The sequence below is a fragment of the Panthera uncia genome, chromosome X, assembly GCF_023721935.1.
Source record: "Panthera uncia isolate 11264 chromosome X, Puncia_PCG_1.0, whole genome shotgun sequence".
Classification (NCBI taxonomy): Eukaryota; Metazoa; Chordata; class Mammalia; order Carnivora; family Felidae; genus Panthera; species Panthera uncia.
In genome coordinates this window covers 48,669,155-48,691,248 of record NC_064817.1, presented here as the reverse complement: position 1 = coordinate 48,691,248, position 22,094 = coordinate 48,669,155, and the positions used below count along the sequence as shown (strand labels likewise).

General features: G+C 36.1%; 1 protein-coding gene, 1 non-coding gene and 1 pseudogene across 4 annotated transcripts in view; 2 read left to right on the top strand and 1 right to left on the bottom strand.

Moving 5' to 3' along the window:
• Positions 1-22,094, top strand: part of ASB12 (ankyrin repeat and SOCS box containing 12) — a 103,159-nt gene that overhangs the window by 1,012 nt on the left and 80,053 nt on the right. For 2 of the 3 annotated variants that reach the window (XM_049644648.1, XM_049644651.1), the window contains exon 1: positions 419-507. The exons of the other annotated variant lie outside the window; for it this stretch is intronic. The gene's annotated coding sequence lies outside the window, so the exon portion shown is untranslated. Of the gene's footprint in view, positions 1-418; positions 508-22,094 lie in introns of those variants that run through there. 3 annotated transcript variants of the gene reach the window in all.
• LOC125932181 (protein kish-A-like) lies at positions 503-9,010 on the top strand (annotated as a pseudogene).
• Positions 12,821-12,960, bottom strand: LOC125932505 (U4 spliceosomal RNA). The gene has a single exon (XR_007460650.1). It is a non-coding gene; the product is annotated as a U4 spliceosomal RNA (small nuclear RNA).

The following is a 22,094-nucleotide window of genomic DNA, read 5'->3' as shown; positions in this document are numbered from 1 at the left end:
CTGAGACTTGTATGCGCTATGAGCCCCAGGCTCACTGAGGGGACAGGCCAGTTAGGGTGCTGGAACTGTGCACTTGTGTGTGATTTCAAGATGAAAAAAGGAGTGTAGACCGTGTCTGTCATCTCCTACCCAGAGAGCATTCCAGCAGCTCCCCTGGCCATTTGGCAGAGTTCTAGGGTTGGCTCTTTTATACACTAGTTGCTCTTTGAAGCTATAGCTTTTAAAGAAAGAAGAGAAGAGAAAAATGTGGCTTTTTTTTTCTGTGCCCTATAGTTACCGGAGCTGCTGATAACTCTGGGCTTGTGGACCAGGGCTTGCTGAGGCAACAAACTGGTCCCTCTGACCCAGAGAATATTCCTGCAGCTCTCCACATGTTTAAAGCATAGATTTTTTTTTCTGTGCCCCAGAATGACTGGGCATGGTGTGGGCTTGCAGACCCAGGGCTCCTGAGGCAGCGAGACAGTCCCTTTGGTCTGGAGAACGTTTTCACAGGTCCTCTGCCATTTGGTGAGTTCTAGTGCTGTCCCTTTTATATTCTAGTTAATCTATTAAACTTCATCCTTGTGTGTGTTTGTGTGTGTGTGTGTGTGTGTGTGTGTGTGTGACCAAGGACAGAAGAATCTATTCCCAGTCCCTCAGTACTATCCCTCTTCACTGCAGTTTATACAGTATCAGGTGTATGGGTTCCCTTTGTTACCATGCCTCCATCTATCTTAGTGTTCTTTTTTGCTTGTTCTGTCTTTTATTATGTAGAAGCTGTTCAGCTGGCCCTCAGTTCTTCAGGTGAAATTGTTATATGAATAGATATTATTTGGTGTTTTCAGTGGTGAATGTGTATAGAAATGCAACAGATTTCTGCACATTGATTTTATATCCTGCAACTTTGCTGAATTCACATACTACTGTATTAGTTCTAGCAAATTTTTTGGTGGAGTCTGAGCTTTGCCAGTCTCACTATGTCTGCCATTTTCAATTTTCAGAGTCTTTTGACTGTAAGTAATATTCCTGTTTATATGTACCTGTGCTTATATCCTATCCTTGGCATACAGCCCCCTGAACAGAAATAAAACTGGATTGTTGGGTATATTTTCCAAGTGTGCCAGAATTGGTGAATGGACGAGTCTTTATGTTGCAATATGCTGTATAGTGATGGCCTTCAGCATTTTCTTCATACAGTAGCTTGGAAAAATATCAGAATTTAATTGCAATCAGATTTCAGTATAAAAAAAGAAATCTGCAGAAAATAATGGAATTAATGTTTAACCCTTTTATCTCTGAACATTGAATGAGATAAATTTCCAGCTGTTATTTTTGATTTTTGTTATTGAACCCATGTCTCTAACAATCAACCTCAGTACTGTCACTACAGTATTACATTCAGCAAATGTTATTCTGTTGTGTGAGATACCAGTTTTTAGTGAGGTATCTCTAATGTATATAGTAGAAAACTTGGTAAATCACTCAAGTTCCTTTCACTGTGACTTATAAATGATAAATCTTTATAGAATGAGACCTTCTTTCTGGACTTTTTCATTGAAAAAAATGTTCAATTGTGTTATTAAGGATTGCATTCATATTTAATAATGCTTGTTTTTTCTCTGGCCACACGAGTATATTAACAGAGTACCTCTAAGCAAACTCTGTAGTATATTACAGATGTTTCAACTATTTAAGACAAGCCTATGCAGTTAATAAGGAGGAAGATAAATGAGATGTGACTTAACAGTAGTATTTGGAAAGTGTTCATATTTAACATAAAAGAATTTAGAATAGTAGACTAGTATAGTAGCCTCTGAAAAGTCTGGATGAGTACGGATAAATATCTTAAACATAAATCTGACCAGCTAACTGTAATTCTCTAAATAAGACAGAATAATTATCCTGTATGTGTTTCTAATTCTTTATAGTGTCAGGTCTCCACTTATTTTAATTGCCTCACAAGGCAAACCGTATTTTTTGTTTGTTTTTAAATACAACACTTTAAATCTAGTTTACTTTTTGTGTGTCAATTTGAACTAGAATCTGTTGTATAACTCAGTAGATGATGGTAAGGGTCTTTGAGTTTTGATATAAAGAAAGACCTTCAATAATTTTCAAAAAAAAGAAAAGAAAAGAAAGGTTTAAGTTACTATGGCCAAGTAGGATTTAGTTCTAGAATGCAAGAATGGTTCAACATACACAAAATCAATCAATGTAATACACTACATTGACCGAGTCATTGGGGGGAAAACACACAGTCATCAGGAAAAGCATTTGATAAAATTAAACTCACTTTCACGATTGAACACTAAACTTAATAGCAATAAAAGGACAGTACCTCAATGTAATCAAGGTGTTATATGAATGATAAAAGTCTGAAAGCATTTTCTCTTAGGAGAAAGACAAGGATTCCCACTCTTGGCCCTTTAAGGAAAGATAAAACTGGAGGTCCTAGTCAAAGCAATTAGGTAGCAAAAATAAATTAGAGGCTTTTAAATTGAAAGAAAGAAGTAAAATTACCTTTGGTGCATACAACATGATCTTATATGTAGAAAACCTTAAATATTCCACAAAAAAACTTTAGAACTAATTAATTCAGCAAAGCTTCAGCATTCAAAATGACACACAAAAAAAATCAGTTGCATTTCTATGTACTAACACTAAACCATCCAGAAATGTAAATAAGAAAACAATTCTATTTCCAATATTTCAAAAAGGATAAAATACTTAGGAATAAATGTAACCAAGATGGCAATAAACTTGGACACAGAAAACTATAAAATGTTGCTAAAACTAAGTAAGATACACATAAACAGAAAGATGTTTCCTATTCATAGATTGAGAGACAATACACTTGACCCTTTAACAACATGAATTTGAACTGCATGGGTCCATTTATATGCAATTTTTTCAATAAATACATCTACAGTATTATAAATGTGTCTCCTCTTTCTTATGATTATCTTAATAGCATTTTTTTTGTTTAGCTTTCTTTAAGAGTAGAATATATAATATTTATGACACAAAAATATGTTAATCAACTAAATACCTATTGATAAGGCTTCCAATCAATAGTAGGCTACTACTAGTTAAATTTTTGGGAAGTCAAGTTATATGCAGATATTTGACTGTTAATTGGAGGGAGGACATCCCTACCTCCTTGTTCAAGGGCCAATTGTGCTGTTAAGATGGCAGTACTACTTAAGTGATCTATGGATATAAAACAATCTCTTTAATATCTCAATGGTGTTTCTACAGAAAGAAAAATTCCATCCTAAAATTCACTTGGAAACTCAAGGGACTCTGAATAGCCAAAACAATCTTGAAAAATAAAAAAACTATAGGTTGCCACAAGGAAGAAGGATGGGGGATGGGCTAAATGGATGAAGGAGAGTCAAACATAGAGACTTCCACTTATGGAATGCATGCCATGTGTATAAAAGGGGCAGCATAGGGAATATAATCAATGGTATTGTAATAGCATTATATCATGACAGATGATAGCACATTTGTGGTAGGCACAGCATAATGTATAGACTTGTGAAATCACTATGTTCTATTGATGAAACAAATATAATATTAGGTGTCAATTATATTTCAATTAAAGAACAAATGGAGATCTATAAACTGACATGAAATACAGAAAAGAAACCAACCCTCTTAAAGAAGCTCAATGAACAAGAAAGAACATACAAACAACTGTATGGAAATAGGAAAACAATCCATGAAAATGAGAGATATAATAAAGAAACAAATCATAAAAAAACAAAAAAACAAAAACAAAACAAAACAAAACAAAAAAACAGAGGGGCACCTGGGTGGCTTAGTCAGTTAAACATCCAACTCTTGGTTTCGGCTCAGATTATGATCTCACAGTTTCATGAGTTTGACCCCCATGTCTGTGCTGGCAGCACAGAACCTGCTTGGGATTCTGTCTCTCTCCCACTCTTTATGCCCCTCCCCCACTTGTACTGTCTCTTTTTATCTCAAAATAAATTAAAAAAAGGAAAACAGAAATCCTAAAGCTAAAGAATATAGTGACTGAACTGAGCTTCAACAGCAGACTAGACTAAAAATAAGAGTCAATTAAAACAAAGATAAGTCAAAGACAATTATCTAGTCAGGGAAAAAAAAGAATCAGAAAGAGTAAAAACGTATTTTGGATTTTCTACATAGAGTATCATGTCATCTGCAAATAGTGAAAGTTTGACTTCTTTCATGCCAATTTGTATGCTATTTATTTATTTATTTTTGTTCTCTGATTGTTGAGGTTCTGACTTCCAGTACTATGTTAAATAGTAATGGGGAGAGTGAACATCTTTGTCTTGTTCCTGACCATAGGGGAAAGGCTTTCAGGTTTTCCCCCTTGAGGATGATATTGGCTGTGGGTCTTTCATATATGACCTTTATGATGTTGAGGTATGTTCATTTTATTCCTACTTTCTTGTGTGTTTTTTTTAAATCAAGAATTGACGCTATGTTTTGTCAAATGCTTTTTCTGAATCTATTGAAAGAATGATATGGTTCTTATCCTTTCATTTATTAATGTGGTGTATCACATTGACTGATTTGTGAATATTGAACCAGCCGTGCAGCTCAGAAGTAAATCCAACCTGATCATGATAAATAATTCTTTTAATGTACTGTTGAATTTGATTTGCTAGTGTCTCATTGAGAAAGTTTGCATCAAAGTTCATCAGGGATATTGTTCTGTAACAATATCCCTTTCAGTGTGGACTTTTTTTTTGGTTTTGGAATCAAGTTAATGCTGGCTTTGTAGAATGAGTTTGGACGTTTTCCTTCCATTTATATTTTTTGAAACAATTTGAGTAGAATAGGTATTAATTTTTCTTTAAATGTCTGGAAGGGGCACCTGGGTGACTAAGTTGTTTATGCAGTGGACTTTGGCACAGGTCATGATCTCATGGTTCATGGGTTCGAGCCCTGTGTCAGGCTCTGTGCTGACAGCTCAGAACATGGAGCCTGCTTCAGTTTCTGTGTCTCCCTCTCTTTCTGCCTCTCTATCTCTCTCTTTCTCTGTCTCAAAAATAAAATAAAATAAAAACATTTAAAAATTTACATGTCTGGTAGAATTCAGAGTGGTTATTGAAAGACATGAATTTAGTGCCATTATGTTGCCTGTATAGTTGGTGTTTCTGGTGATGTTCTCTGGTCATGTCTAGTCTTTGCTTTTGGTCTTTTGTTTGTTTTTCCTCCAAAGAGTCCCCCTTAAAATTTCTTGCAGGGCTACTTTAGTGGTCACAAACTCCTTTAGGGTTTTTGTCTGGAAAACTGTAACTCTCCTTCTATTCTGAATCACATCCTTGCTGGATAAAGAATTCTTGGCTGCATGTTTTTTCCCATTTAGTGTGTTGAATAGATCCTGCCTCTCCTTTCTGGCCCGCCAAGTTTCTGTGGACAGCTCTGCTGTGAAACTCATCTGTCTTTCCTTGTAGGTTAAGGATTGTTTCCCATGCTGCTTTCATAATTCTTTCCTTGTCTGTGTATTTTGTGAATTTGACTATGATATGCCTTGGTGATGGTCAGCATTTATTGAATTTAATGGGAGTTCTCTGTGCTTCTTGGATTTTGATGTCTGTGCCCTTCCCCTGATTAGGGAAGTTTTCAGCTATAATTTGCTCACATTAAACTTCAGCCCCTTTTTCCCTCTCCTCATCTTCTTTTCTCTCTCATTCACTCCTATGATATGAATGTTATTCCTTTTTAATAAGTTACAGAGTTTTGTAAGTCTTCCTTCGTGATCTTGTGCCTTTTCCCCCTCTTCTCACCCTCATTATTCTGTATAATTTTATCATCTCTGTCACTGATGTGCTGCTCTGCTTCGTCCATCCTCACCATCATGACATCTATTCAAGATTACATCTCAGTTATAGCACTTTCATTCTGACTATATTTTAGTTCTTTTACCTCTGCAGAAAGGGATTCTTTGATGTCTTCTATGCTTTTTTCAACCCCAGCTAGTATCCCTGTAAATGGTTTTAAATTCTAGCTCAGACATCTTATATCCATGTTGATTAAATCACTGACAATGAGTTCAACTTTCTGTTTTTTTCTTTTGGGGTGAGTTTCTCCTTGTCTTTTTTTTCCAGAAAAGAAAAGAAGAAAGGAAAAAAAAAAAAACAAAAAAAAGACAAAGAAAAAACAAAAACCAAAAACACAAAGAAACAAACAAACTACAACCTGGGTGTGTTTTGGCCTGCTTGTTAAAAGAATATTATTCCAAAAATTAAATAATAAAATAAAATAAAATAAAATAAAATAATATATGCACACATAAAAAAATAATAACTGCAAAATTTAAAAAAAGAGTTGAAAAAATAAGAAAATAAGTGAGACAAATAATAATATAAAATAAAGAATAAGAGTATAATGGAAGTTAGATCGTATTTCACCTTGAGCTGAAGTCTATGATCATTAGAATTCATGCAAGCAAGTTGTTTGTGCTAGTCTTCTGGGTGAGGGGCCTGCTGCACTAATTCTCAGGCTGACTTGTTTCCATGGAAACAAGGTGCAGGGGGGCAGGGCTTGGTTTAAGTGGCTCTGGCTACCATTAGTTGGGGTCAGTTTGCTCCCTGAATGCTTTCAAGTCTGAAGGGCATAATGAATGTGGCAGTGCCCTGCTCTATAGCCCCAGAGCTGAAAGTTCATGCCCCCCACTCTTCAGGGAAGCCTCATTTAAGGTTAATTAATCACCCCTCTTTTGTCATTGGTTTCTGTCAGAACCCTATGTTCATCCTGCCTGTGTCCAAGCTTCTTTATCTCAGGCATGCAACTGAGTTGCAAAATTCCAAATTTTAGGGATTCCTATGGCATGGACCTGCACTGTTCCTGAGGGAGAGTCTTGCCATGCCTTTTCTGGCCCCTGAAAAAAAAGTGACATATGTTTACAGCTGTTTAGAATTTATTTCAAAACAGGAGAAAACTGGCATCCCTGCTTACTGTCCTCAGCTAGAGCAAGTCCCCTCTCTTAAGCCTGTAAGCAGCACGGCATATTGGTGGGACACGTCTTTCTTGTCACCTAAGGGATCCTCATACCATGCTGTCACTCCTGAGATTCTGCCCCACTTCACCACCTGAGCACCTTTAAGGCAGGCACATGCCCCACAGTGGAAAGCTAAAAGTTCAGATTTTGCACTCTGCTGCTTATATTACTTTGTGGTAGCCTCTGCAAGTAGGCTCCCTCCCCGTGGCCCTACCCTAAGCAACATTTCCCGCAGTAAATTCTTTGCACCTCCTACTTCCAAAAGGTGATTGCTTTTCTCGTGTAGTCTTGCACTTCTCTCAAAATTCCAATTTTTTTCTTTGGTGTTCAGAATGATTTGATAACTATCTAGCTGTGTTCAAGGACAAGACAAGCTTAGGTATCATAGACTCCAGGTCTAAAGTTCTGTCTTGTCTAGCAAGAGGGCTGGACACAGAATAAAAAGTGAGAGATGGCGAATACCTGGGAAAAGACAAGAGCCCTGAATAAGGGTCCTTGCCCCATATTTATTAGGGTCAGAAGGCTTACAAATGTGATAGGCATGCACAAAGAGACAAACTGTGAACATTAACTTGGGGATGTGAGGGAAAAGGGGGGTTTGAAGATATATGGTGTTTGGGGTTTGGTTCAGTATAAAACAAAATCCTGGCACTGAGCAGATGGGCAGATGGTTGGTAATGCAGACAGGAGGTGCTGTGTCTGTTTTTCTTAGCTAGCCTAGGGGATAAGGTAGGAGAGGAAATAACCTCAGGGTTAACAAGGCACCTTTTCTTTTGTTAACCATTTCCACTCTGGGCTGCTTCACCTGCATTGCAGTGGTCTATAATCCAGTTTACCTGTTTGCCTAACTTGGTCCTTCCCTCCTGTGAAAGCAGCTTTCTGCTGTGGTACTAAATTGGGGGATGCTTCTGCACTGAACACCTAATCTTGCTTACCTCACATATCTTTGTATTGGGTACACTTGCACCCCTTTCTATTTTGGGGCCTTTGCCCCTCCCTCTCTATTGTGGGGGTTCTGCACCCCCTCTCTATTATGGGGTGCATTTGCATCCCCTCTCTATCCTGGGGTGCCTTTTGATCTCCTTATTCTTGGGGTGCTAATCTTGTTTACCCAAACTCGGGTGTGAGCATCCTATGGCTTTGTACTTTTTATGCCTTGTTAACACATTGGTGTAAACCCGGGGGATTCCTAAGCTTATTCCCCACACTTAGGATCTCCCTACTCCACTGCCATCTTAACTGCTGTCTCCAATATCTCTTATGACTACTGATGCAAATTTCCTCAATACGGTACTAGCAAAAAATATTCAACAGCATAATACAAGGATTATGCACCATGACCAAGTGGAATTTAGTTCTAGAATGACAGAACGGTTCAAATACACAAAATCAACCAATGCAAATTAGTGTGGCCACTTTGGAAAACATGGAGTTTCCTCAAAAAGTTAAAATGAGAATTAACATCATCAAGTAATCTCACTATTGGGTATTTACCCAAGGAAAACAGTACACTAATTCAATAAGATATGTGTACTGCAGTGTCATTTACAATAGCCCAAATACCGATAAAATCAAGTGTGTATCTATAGATGAATGGATAAATGAGATGTGGTACACACACACACACACACACACACACACATACAGAATGGGATATTACTCGGGCATGAAAGGAATGAAATCTTGTCATTTGTACCAATATGGATAGGCCCAGACGGTGTCATACTAAGTGAAATATGTCAGTCAGAGAAAGAAAAATACCATATGATTTCACTTATATGTGCAATTTAAGAAACAACATACAAATAAAGGAAAAAAAAGATACAACAACAACAAAACCTGTCTCTTAAATACAGAGAAAATACTGGTGGTTATCAAAGGGGAAGCAGGGGATGGGTGAAATAGATAAAGGAGATTAAAAATGCACTCATCTTGATGAGCACTGAGCAGTTTATAGAATTGTCAAATCATTTTATTGTACTCCTAAAAGTAATATAACACTGTATGTTGATTATGTTTGAATAACAAATAAGATAAAAATAAAAACCTGAAAAATTCCATTATGAGACAAAAATGTTTAAAAAAAACTTCAGAGAAAAGAAGTTAGGGGCTAATAACTTTTACATTTCATGCCTCACTGAGAAAGCAAATCTACTGATCTATTTCTTTGGGTTTTGTTTTATTTTTATTCTCACTGTATGGTAATACATTAGAGAAGTGAGAGTCTAAAGACCAAGATATGATATTCATATTCCTTCTCAAGATATCTTGAAATGAACAGTCTTCTAACCACTTTTATTAAGTTTAATGAACAAAAATGTTAACAGAAATTAGAAAATACATGGATATAAATGGAAACAAAAACACAAGATATCAAAACTTATGCAGCAAAAGCAGTGCTTAGCAGTAATATGTTAGGTATAAATACTTACATTTAAAAAGAAACAACACTACAAATCAACAATTTAACTTTTCACCTTAAGAGTAAAATAAAAAAAGAACATACTAAAATCAAATCAAGCAGAAGGAATAATAAAGTTCAGAGCATTTTTGAACAAAATAGAGAATACAAAACAATAGAAAAAAAGTCAATTAGTAGAACAGATCCATGAAACTAGGAGCTGATTCTTTGAAAGAATTTTAAAAAAAATTTATAAAGCCTTAGCCACACTTATCAAAAAGAAATGAGAAAGAACCCAATAAATAAAATCATGAATGAAAAAGTAGAGATAATAACCAACAACACCAAAATACAAACATTTATAAGAGAATATTATGAGCAATTATATGCCAACAAATTGGGCAATGTGGAAGTAATGGATCAATTCTTAGAAATATATAAACCACAAAACTGAAACAGGAAGAAATATAAAATTTTAATGGACCCATACCAGCAAAGAAATTTAATCCATAATCAAAAATCTCACAACAAACGAGTCCAGGGCCTGATGGCTTCACAGGGGAATTCTAACATGTATTTAAAAGGAATTAATACCTACTCTTCTGAAACTTCCAAAAAAATAGAAATGGAAGGAAAACTTCTAAACTTATTCTACAAAGCCACCATTACCTTGATTCAAAAACCAAAAACTCCAATTTTAGTGGGTCTAATTACAGGCCAATATCCCTTATCAATATGGATGCAAAAATCCTCAAGAAAATACTAGCAAATCAAACCCAGCACTACATTAAAACAATTATTCACCACAATCAATGGTGATTTATTCCTGGGTTGCAAGGGTGGTTCAATATTCACAAATCTATCAACGTGATATATCATAGAAATAAATGATAAGAACCATACAGTCCTCTCAATAGATGCAAAAAAAGCATTTCACAATGTACAGCATCCACTCTTGAGAAAAAAACACTCAGCAAACTAGGGAGAGAGGGAAAGTACATCAACATCATAAAAGCCACATACCAAAGACCCGCAGCTAATATCATACTCAATGCAGAAAAACTGAGACCTTTTACTCTAAGGTCAGGAACATGCAGTGATGTCTGCTTCCACCACTGTTGTTCAACATAATACTGAAAGCCCTAGCCTCGGCAATCTGACAACAAAAAGAAATAAAATGCATCCAAATCAGGAAGGAAGAAGTGAAACTTTCACTCTTCATAGATAGCATGATACTCTGCATGGAGAACCCAATGACTCCACCAAAAAACTGCTACAACTAATGCATGAATTCAGCAAAGTTACATGACACACCCGACATAGAGAAATCTGTTGCATTTCTATCCACCAATAATGAAGCAGCAGAAAAAGAAATCAATTGATTCCATTTACAATTGAACCAAAATCCATAAGATACCTAGGAATGAACCTAACCAAAGAGGCAAAAGATCTGTACACTGGAAACTAAAACACATATGAGAGAAATTAAAGAGGACACAAAGAAATGGGAAAACATTCTATGCTTATGGATTGGAAGTACAAATGTTGTTAAAATGTCAATCAATACTACTCAAAGCAATCTATACATTCAATGCAATCCCTATCAAAATAACACCAGTATTTTTCGCAGAGCTAGAACAAACAATCTTAAAATTTGTATGAAACCACAAAAGACTCCAGATAGCCAAAGCAATCCTGAAAAAGAGAAAGAAACATGAAGGCATCACAATTCTGGATTTCAAGCTATATTATAACAAAGCTATAGTCATCAAGACAGTATGGCACTGTCACAAAAACAGACACATAGATCAATAGAATGGAATAGAAAACCCAGAAATAGACCCACAACTATATGGTCAACTAAAGTTCTACAAAGCAGGAAAGAATATCAAATGGAAAAAAAGACTCTCTCTTCAATAAATGGTGTTGGGAAAATTGGATGGCGACATGCAGAATGAAACTGGACCACTTTCTTATACCATACACAAATATAAATTCAAAATGATTGAAAGGCTTAAATGTGAGACAGGAAATCATCAAAATCATAGACAAGAACACAGCAACCTCTTTTACCTCGGCTGGAGCAACTTTTTACTAGACACATTTCTGGAGGCAAGGGAAACAAAAGCAAACATGAACTTTTAGGTATTTATCAAGATAAAAAGCTTTTGCACAGTGAAGGAAACAATCAACAAAACTAAAAGGCAGCCTGCAAAATGGGAGAAGATATTTGCAAGTGACATATCTGATAAAGGATAGTATCCAAAATCTAGAAAGAACTTACCAAACTCAACACTCAAAAAACAACCCAGTTAAGAAATGGGCAGAAGACATGAATAGACACTTTTCCATAGAAGACATCCAGGTGGCTAACAGACATAGAAAAAGATGCTCAATATCACTCATCATCAGGGAAATACAAATCCAAACTTGGATGAGAAAACACCTCACACTTGTCAGAATGGCTAAAATTAACAATACAAGAAACAACTGGTGTTGGAAAGAATGTGGAGAAAAGAAAACCCTCTTGCCCTTTTGAAGGGAATGCTAACTGGTTCAGCCACTCTGGAGAACAGTATGGAGGTCCCTCAAAAAACTAAAAATAGGACTACCCCATGACCCAGCAATTTAACTATTAGGTATTTATCCAAAGGATACAAAAATAGAGATTTGAAGTGGTACATGCACCCCAATGTTTATAACAACTTTATCAACAGTAGCCAAACTATGGAGAGTGCCCAAATGTCCATTGACTAATGAATGGATAAAGAAGATGTGGTATATATGTGTGTTTGTGTACACACACACACACACACACACTGGAATATTACTCAGCCATGAAAGAAATGAAATCTTTCCATTTGCAACGACATGGATGGAACTAGAATGTATTAGGCTAAGTGAAATAACTCAATCAGAGAAAGGCAAATACCATATGATTTCACTCATATGTGGAATTTAGGAACATATGGGAAGGTGGGGGAAAGAGAAGACAAGAGACTCTTAATAATAGAAAACAAACTAAGGATTGATGGAAGGAGGTGGGTGGGAGAGGGGCTAGATGGTGATGGATATTAAGGAGGGCACATGTTGTGATGTGTACTAGGTGTTGTATGTAAGTGTGAATCACTGAATTGTTCTCCTGAAACCAATAGTGCAATTTATGATAGGTGACTAAAATTCAAATTAAAAAAATATTTTAAAAATCCACTTGTAGTTTTATATATTTTTTGAGAGAGAGATTAGGGTAGGGGCAGGGGGAGAAAAAGAATCCATGCCGGGCATGGAGCCTGATGTGGGGTTTGACCTTAGGGGCATGAGACCATGACCTGAGCCAAAATCAAGTCAGACGCTTAACTGACTGAACCACCCAGGTGCCATGGCTGTAGTTTTATTGGAGTGTCTCTGATTGGCTTTGATATTAGGCTAATGATGACCTCAATAATGAGATAGGAAATGTTTCCTCTTCTTCGATTTTTTTGAAGAGTTTCAAAAGTACTGATGTTAATTCTTCTATTAGCAATAATCGCACCTCAGATAAACCTCATTGGCTATGATACTGCCACTGTACAAAGCTGATGTTAATTTTTCTATAAATGTGTGTTGGAATTACTACAGCTTTGTAGTATATCTTGAAAGCTGGAATTGTGGTATCTTCAGCTATTTTCTACTTTCTCAAGATTGTTTTGACTATTCGAGGTCTTTTGTGGTTCCATAAAAGTTTAGAATGATTTATTCTAGTTCTGTGGAAAATGTTGTTGGCATTTTGATAGGGATTGGATTAAATCTATAGATGACTTTGGGTAGTATAGACATTTTAACAATATTGGTTCTTTAAATCCATGTTCATGGAATATCTTTCCATTTGTGTCATCTTCAGTTTCTTTTGAGTACAGTTCTTTTATCTTCTTTGTTAAGTTTATTCCTAGGTATTTTATTATTTTATTGGTGCAGTTGTACATAGGATTGTTTTCTTAATTTCTCTTTCTGCTCTTTCATTAGTATGTAGAAACGCAACAGATTTCTGTATATTAATTTTGTATTCTGAGATGTTACTGAATTCATTTATCAGTTCTAGGACTTTTTTGTTGAAGTGTTTCAGGTTTTCTATATATAGTATCATGTCATATTCAAATAGTGACAGTTTTACTCCTTCCTTAGCAATTTGGCTTCCTTTTATTTCTTTTTGTTGTCTGATTGCTGTGGCTAGGACTTCCAGTACTACAATGAATAAAAATGTTTAGAGTGGAGATCCTTATCTTATTCCTGACTTTAGAAGGAAAGTTCTCACTTTTTTTTTTTACTATTATGATTTTACCTGTGGGTTTTTCACATATTGCCTGTAATATATTGAGGTGTGTTCCCTCTAGACCTACTTTGTTGACAACTTTAATCATGAATGGATGTTCTATTTTGTTAAGTGTTTTTTATGCATCTATTTATATGATAACATGGTTTTTATCCTTTCTATTGTTACTTTGGTATATGATATTGATTGATTTGTGAATATTGAACGCTTTCATCCCTGGAATAAATCCCTGTTGATCATGGTGAATAATTTTTAATGTATTATTTGACTTGGTTTGCTAATATTTTGTTGAGGATTTTATCACCTATGCTTACCAGAGATAATTGGCCTGTAGTTGTTTGTATTTTTATCTTTGCTTTGTTGTTGTGCTTTTGTTTTGTAGTATCTTTTTTTTTTTTTTTTTGGTTTTGGTATTAGGGTAGTGCTAGTCTCATAGAATGAATTGGAAGCTTTACTTCCTCTTCTATTTTTTGAAATATTTTGAAAAGAATGGGTATTAACTCTTCTTTAAATGTCTTGTAGAATTCACCTTCAAAACCATCAAGTCATAGACTTTTGTTTCTTGGTAGTTTTATGAATACTGATTTGATTTGATATCTAGTAATCAAACTGTTCAAGTTTTCTAATTCTTCTTTATTCAGTTTTGGGAAGTTATATGTTTCTCCCTTCAGTTTTGTCAATGTTTGCTTTATATAATTTGAAGTTTTGATGTTTGGGTTATATATATTCATAATTGTCATATCTCCTTGGTGACGTCACTGTTTTGTCCATGTATAACATTTGTCTCTTTGTGTCTTGCAACAGTTTTTTACCTAAAGAATAATTTTTCTGATATAATACAGGCACCACTGTTCTCTCTTGGTTAGTTCATGCATTAATAATTTTTCAACTGTTTTACTTTCAAACTATTCATGCTCTTCAATGTAAAGTGAATCTTTTATTCATAGTATATAATTAGATCCAGGATTTTTAAAAATCGGTTTGTCAATATATGCCTTTTGATTAGAGAGTTTAATTTTATATTCGGGGTAATTACTGATAGGAAAGTACTTATTGTCATTTTGTCATGTTTTATGTATTTGAGGTTTTTTGTCCTTCACTTTCTCTATTACTACCTTCCTTTGTGCTTAGTTGATTTTTTAGTGACATGCTTTGATTCCCTTCTCATTTCCTTTTTTGTTAAATATGAATTTTATTGTCAAATTGCTTTCCATACAACACCAGTGCTCCTCCCAACAGATGCCCTCACTACCCATCAACCACCCTACCCTCCCTCCCACCCCCATCTACCCTCAGTTTGTTTTCAGTTTTTTTTTTCAACGTTTTTTATTTATTTTTGGGACAGAGAGAGACAGCATGAACGGGGGAGGGGCAGAGAGAGAGGGAGACACAGAATCGGAAACAGGCTCCAGGCTCCGAGCCATCAGCCCAGAGCCTGACGCGGGGCTCGAACTCACGGACCGCGAGATCGTGACCTGGCTGAAGTCGGACGCTTAACCGACTGCGCCACCCAGGCGCCCCGGTTCTCAGTTTTTTAAGAGTCTCTTAGGTTTGGCTCCCTCCCTCTCTAACTTTTCTCTTTCCTCCTTCCCCTCCCCCATGGTCTTCTGTTAAGTTTCTCAGGATCCACATATGAGTGAAAACATATGGTATCTGTCTTTCTCTGTATGGCTTATTTCACTTAGCATCATACTCTCCAGTTCCATCCACATTGCTACAAAAGGCCATATTTCATTCTTTGTCATTGCCACGTAGTATTCCATTGTGTATATAAACCACAATTTCTTTATCCATTCATCAGTTGATGGACATTTAGGCTCTTTTCATAATTTGGCTATTGTTGAAAGTGCTATTATAGACATTGGGGTACAAGTGCCCCTATGCATCAGCACTCCTGTATCCCTTGGGTAAACTCCTAGCAGTGCTATTGCTGGGTCATAGGGTAGATCTATTTTTAATTTTTTGAGGAACCTCCACACTGTTTTCCAGAGTGGCTGCACCAATTTGCATTCTACCAACAGTGCAAGAGGGTTCCCATTTCTCCACATCCTCGCATCTATAGCCTCCTGATTTGTTCATTTTACCCACTCTGACTGGCGTAAGGTGGTATCTCAGTGTGGTTTTGAGTTGTATTTCCCTGATGAGGAGCGACGTTGAGCATCTTTTCATGTGCCTGTTGGCCACCTGGATGTCTTCTTTAGAGAGGTGTCTATTCATGTTTTCTGCCCATTTCTTCACTGGATTATTTGTTTTTCAGGTGTGGAGTTTGGTGAGTTCTTTATAGATTTTGGATACTAGCCCTTTATCCAATATGTCATTGGCAAATATCTTCTCCCAATCTGTTGGTTGCCTTTTATTTATTTATTTATTTATTTATTTATTTATTTTTTAATATATGAAATTTACTGTCAAATTGGTTTCCATACAACACCCAGTGCTCATCCCAAAAGGTGCCCTCCTCAATACCCATCACCCACCCTGCCCTCCCTCCCACCCCCCATCAACCCTCAGTTTGTTCTCAGTTTTTAACAGTCTCTTATGCTTTGGCTCTCTCCCACTCTAACCTCTTTTTTTTTTTTTTTTTTCTTCTTTCCTTCCCCTCCCTTTTGTTGATTGTTTCCTTCGCCTTAGAGAAGCTTTTTATCTTTCAGGGGTCCCAAAAGTTCAATTTTGCTTTTGTTTCCCTTGCCTCCAGAGACATGTCAAGTAAGAAGTTGCTGTGACCACAGTCAAAGAGGTTGTTGCCTGTTTTCTCCTCTCAGATTTTGATGGCCTCCTGTCTTACATTTAGGTCTTTCATCCATTTTGAGTTTATTTTTGTTTATGGTGTAAGAAAGTGGTCCAGTTTTATTCTTCTGCATATTGTTTTTCAGTTTTCCCAGCACCACTTGCTGAAGAGACTGTCTTGTTTCCATTGGATCTTCTTTCCTGCTTTGTCAAAGATTAATTGGCTATAGGTCTGTGGATCCATTTCTGGGTTCTCTATTCTGTTCTATTGATCTTCATGTCTGTTTTTTCTGCCAGTACGATACTGTCTTGATGATTACAGCTTTGTAATATGGCCTGACACGGAACTGTGATGCCTCCAACTTTGGTTTTCTTTGTCAGGATTGCTTTGGCTATCCGGGTCTTTTCTGATTCCATACAAATGTTAGGATTGTCTATTCTAGCTCTGTGAAATGTTCTGGTGTTATTTTGATTGGGATTGCATTGATTATATAGATTGCCTTGGGTAGTATCAACATTTTAACAGTATTCTAAGAATCCAAGAGCCTGAAATGTTTTTCTCTTTCCTATGTCTTCTTGAAATTCTTTCATAAGCTGTCTATACTTTTCGTTGTATAGATTTTTAACCTCTTTGGTTAGGTTTATTCCTAGGTATTTTATGGGTTTTGGTGCAATTGTAAATGAGATTGATTCCTTGATTTCTCTTTTTGCTGCTTCCTTACTGTTGTATAGAAATGCAACTGTTTTCTATACATTGATTTTATATCCTGTGACTTTGCTGAATTCATGTATCAGTTCTAGCAGTTTTTTTAATGGAGTCTTTTGGGTTTCCCACATAGAATCATGTTTTCTGTGAAGAGTAAAAGTTTGACTTCCTCCTTGCTGATTTGGATGCTTTTTATTTTTGGGGGGCTAAGACTTCCAACACTATGTCGAATAATAGTGGTGATAGTCTACATCCTTGTGTTCCTGACCTCAGGGGGAAAGCTTTCAATTTTTCCCCATTGAGGATGATATTCGCCATGAGTCTTTCATATATGGTGTTTATGTTCTTGAGATATGATCCTTCTTTCACTATGTTCTTGAGGGTTTTTCTTTTTTTATCAAGACAGGATACTGTATTTGGTCAAATGGTTTCTCTGTATCTATTGAGAGAATCATGTGGTTCTTATTCTTTGTTTTATTAATTGCCTTTATCTCTTGATTGATTTACAAATATTGAATTGTCCCTGCATCCCAGAAATAAATCCCACTTGATCGTGATGAATAATTCCTTTATTTTATTTTATTTTATTTTATTTTTTATTTATTTACTTATTTTTGGTTACCTTTCTAACTCGTTTGGCTCTTTTCTTTAAAATATAATTTATTGTCAAGTTGGTTTCCATACAACACCCAGTGCTGATCCCAACAAGTGCCATCCTCAATGCCCATCACCCACTTTCCCCACTCCCCCACCCCCATCAAGCCTCAGTTTGTTCTCACTATTTAAGAGTTCTTAAGGTTTGCCTCCCTCCCTCTGTAGCTTTTTTCCCCTTCCCCTCCCCCATGGTCTTCTGTTAAGTTTCTCAAGATCCACATATGAATGAAAACATATGGTATCTTTCTTTCTCTGACTGACTTATTTCACTTAACATAGTACCCTCCAGTTCCATCCACGTTGTGGCAAATGGTCAGATTTCATTCTTTCTTGTTGCCAAGAAGTATTCCATTGTATATATAAACCACATATTCTTTATCTATAATTTGGCTATTGTTGAAAGTGCTGCTATAAACATTGGGGTACATGTGCCTCTATGCATCAGCACTCCTGTATCCCTTGGATAAACTCCTAGCAGTGCTATTGCTGGGTCATAGGGTAGATCTATTTTTAATTTTTTGAGAAACCTCAACACTGTTTTCCAGAGCTGCTGCACCAGTTTACATTCCCACCAACAGTGCAAGAGAGTTCCCATTTTTCTACATCCTTGCCACCATCTATAGTGTCCTGATTTGTTCATTTTAACCACTCTGACCAGTGTGAGATGGTATCTCAGTGCGGTTTTGATTTGTATTTCCCTACTGAGGAGTGACATTGAGCACATTTTCATGTGTCTGTTGACCATCTAGATGTCTTCTTTGGAAAAGTATCTATTCATGTCTTCTGCCCATTTATTCACTGGATTATTTGTTTTTTGGATGTGGAGTTTGGTGAGTTCCCTCTAGATTTTAGATACTACCATTTATCTGATATGACATTTGCAAATATCATTTCCCATTCCATCGGTTGCCTTTTAGTTTTGTTGATTGTTTCCTTTGCAGTGCAGAAGCTTTTTATCTTGATGAGGTCCCAATAGTTCATTTTTTATTTTAATTCCCTTGCCATTAGAGATGTGTCAAGGGAGAAATTGCTGTGGCTGAGGTCAAAGAGGTTTTTTGCTGCTTTCTCCTCTAGGGTTTTGATGGTTTCCTGTGTCACATTCAGGTCCTTCATCCATTTTGAGTTCATTTTTGTGTATGGTGTAAGAAAGTTCTAGTTTCAACCTTCTGCATGTTTCTGTCCAGTTCTCCAAGGACCATTTGTTAAAGAGACTGTCGTTTTTCCATTAGATACTCTTTCCTGCTTTGCCAAAGATTAGTTAACCATAGATTTGTGGGTCCAATTCTGGGGTGTCTATTTTATTCTATTGGTGTATATGTGTTTTTTTTTTGCCAATACCATACTGTCTTGATACTTACAGCTTTGTAGTAGAGGTTAAAGTCTGGGATTGTGATGCCTCCTGTTTTGGTTTTCTTCTTCAATATTACTTTGGCTATTTAGGGTCGTTTGTTGTCCCATACAAATTTTAGGGTTGTTTGTTCTTGCTTCCAGAAGAATGCTGGTGCAATTTTGATTGGTATTACATTGAATGCGTAGATTGCTTTCGTTAGTATTGACATTTTAACAATATTCTTCAAATCCATTTGCATGGAATGTTTTTCTGTTTCTTTGTGTCTTCTTCAATTTCCTTCATAAGCTTTCTACAATTTTCAGCATACAGATCTTTTACATCTTCAGTTAGGTTTATTCCTAGGCATTTTATGATTCTTGGTGCAATTGTGAATGGGATCAGTTTCTTTGTCTTTCTGTTGCTTCATTATTGGTGTATAAAAATGCAACTGATTTCTGTACATTAATTTTCTACTCTGCGACTTTGTTTAATTCATCCATCAGTTCTAGGAGACTTTTGGTGGAGTCTGTTGGGTTTTCCAGGTAGAGTGTCATGTTGTTTGCAAAAAGTGAAAGTTTATCTTCTTCTTTGACAATTTTTATGCCTTTTATTTCATTTTATTGTGTGGTACTTGATGCTAGGATTTCCAATACTATGTTAAACAACAGCGGTGAGAGTGGGCATCCCTGTCGTGTTCCTGATCTCAGGGGGAAAGCTCTCAGTTTTTCCCCGTTGAGGATGATATTAGCTGTGGGCTTTTCATAAGTGACTTTTATCATGTTTATGTTCCTTCTATTCCAACTTTCTCAAGTGTTTTTATTAAGAAAGTTTGCTGAATTTTGTCAAATGCTTTTTCTGCATCAATTGACAGGAGCATACGGTTCTTATCTTTTCTTGTATTAATGTGATGTATCACATTGATTGATTTGCAAATACTGAACCAGCCCTGCAGCCCAGGTATGAATCCCACTTGATCATGGTGAATAATTCTTTTTATATGCTGTTGAATTTGATTTGCTAGTATCTTGTTGAGAATTTTTGCATCCATATTCATCAGGGATATTGGCCTGTAGTTCTTTCTTTTTTTTCCCCTGGGTCTCCGTCTGGTTTTAGAATCAAAGTAATACTGGCTTCATAGAATGAGTCCAGAAATTTTCCTTCCGTTTCTATTTTTTTGGAACAGCTTGAGAAGGATAGGTATTAACTCTGCTTTAAATATCTAGTAGAGTTCCCCAGGGAAGCCATCTGGTCCAGGCATCTTATTTGTTGGGAGATTTTTGATAACTGATACAATTTCTTCAGTATTTATGGGTCTGTTCAAATTTTTCTATTTCCTCCCACTTGAGTTTTGGTAGTGTGTGGGTGTTTAGGTATTTATTTATTTCTTCCAGGTTGTCCAGTTTGTTGGCATATAATTTTTCATAGTATTCCGATAATTGCATGTATTTGTGAGGGATTGGTTGTAATAAATACACTTTCTTTTGTGATTTCATCTATTTGAGTCCTTTCTCTTTTCTTTTTGAGAAGCCTGGGTAGAGGTTTATCAATTTTGTTTATATTAAAAAAAACCCTTGATTTCATTGATTTGTTTTACGTTTTTGGGGGGGGATTCTATATTGCTTAGAATCCCCCCCAAATCAGAATTGCTCTGATCTTTAGTATTTCTCCTTTTCTTCTGGGTTAGGGGTGTCTTTGCTGTTCTGCTTCTAGTTTCTTTAGGTGTGTTGTTAGATTTTATATTTGGGATTCTTCTTGTTTCTTGAGATAGGCCTGGATTGCAATGTATTTTCTTATTAGGAATGCCTTTGATGCATCCCAAAGGGTTTGGATTATTGTATTTTCATTTTCAGTTTCCATATTTTTTAAAATGTCTTCTCTAATTGCCTGGTTGACCCATTTGTTCTTTACTAGGATGATCTTTGACCTCCATGCTTTTGGAGGTTTTCCATACTTTTTCTGTGGTTGATTTCAAGTTTCATAACATTGTGGACTGAAAGTGTGCTTGATTTCAAGTTTCATAACATTGTGGACTGAAAGTGTGCATGGTATGATCTTAATTCTTTTATATTTATTGAAGGCTGTTTGTGACCCACTATGTGATCTGTCTTTGAAAATGTTCCATGTGCACTCAATAAGAAAGTATATTTTGCTGCTGTGGGACGTAGAGTTCTAAATATATGTGTCAAATCCATCTGATCCAATGTATCATTCAGGGTCATTTTCTTTAATGATTCTCTGTCTAGATGATCTGTCCATTGTTGTAAGTGCAGTATTAAAGTCCACTGCAATTACCACATTCTAACAATAAGATTGCTTATGTTTGTGATTAATTGTTTTATATCTTTGGGTACTCACGAATTCATTTCATAGACATTTATAATTGTTAGCTCTTCCTGATGGATAGACCTTGTAATTATTATATAATGCCCTTCTTCATCTCTTGTTGAATTTAATTTACAGTCTAGTTTGTCTGATATAAGTATGGCTACTCCAGCTTTCTTTTGACTTCCAGTAACATACTGGATAGTTCTCAATCACCTCACTTTTAATCTGTAGGTGTCCTCAGGTCTAAAATGAGTCTCTTGTAGACAGCAAATAGATGGGTCTTGTTTTTTTTTTTATCCATTCTGATACCCTATATCTTTTGATTGGAGCATTTCATCCACTTACATTCAGTGTTGTTATTGAATGATATTGGTATAGAGTCATTGTGTTATCTGTAGGTTCCATGCTTGTAGTGATATTTTGGTACTTTGTGGTCCTTGCAACATTTCACTCACAGGATTCATTAACTTAGGATCTCTTGAAGGGCTGGTTTAGGGGTGGTGAAATCCTTCAATTTTTGTTTGTTTGAGAATACCTTTATCTCTCCTTCTAGTCTGAATGGCAAGCTTGCTGGATAAAGGATTCTTGGCTGCACAGTTTTCCTGTTCATCACATTGAAGATATCCTGCCATTCCTTTCTTGCCTGCCAAGTTTCAGTAG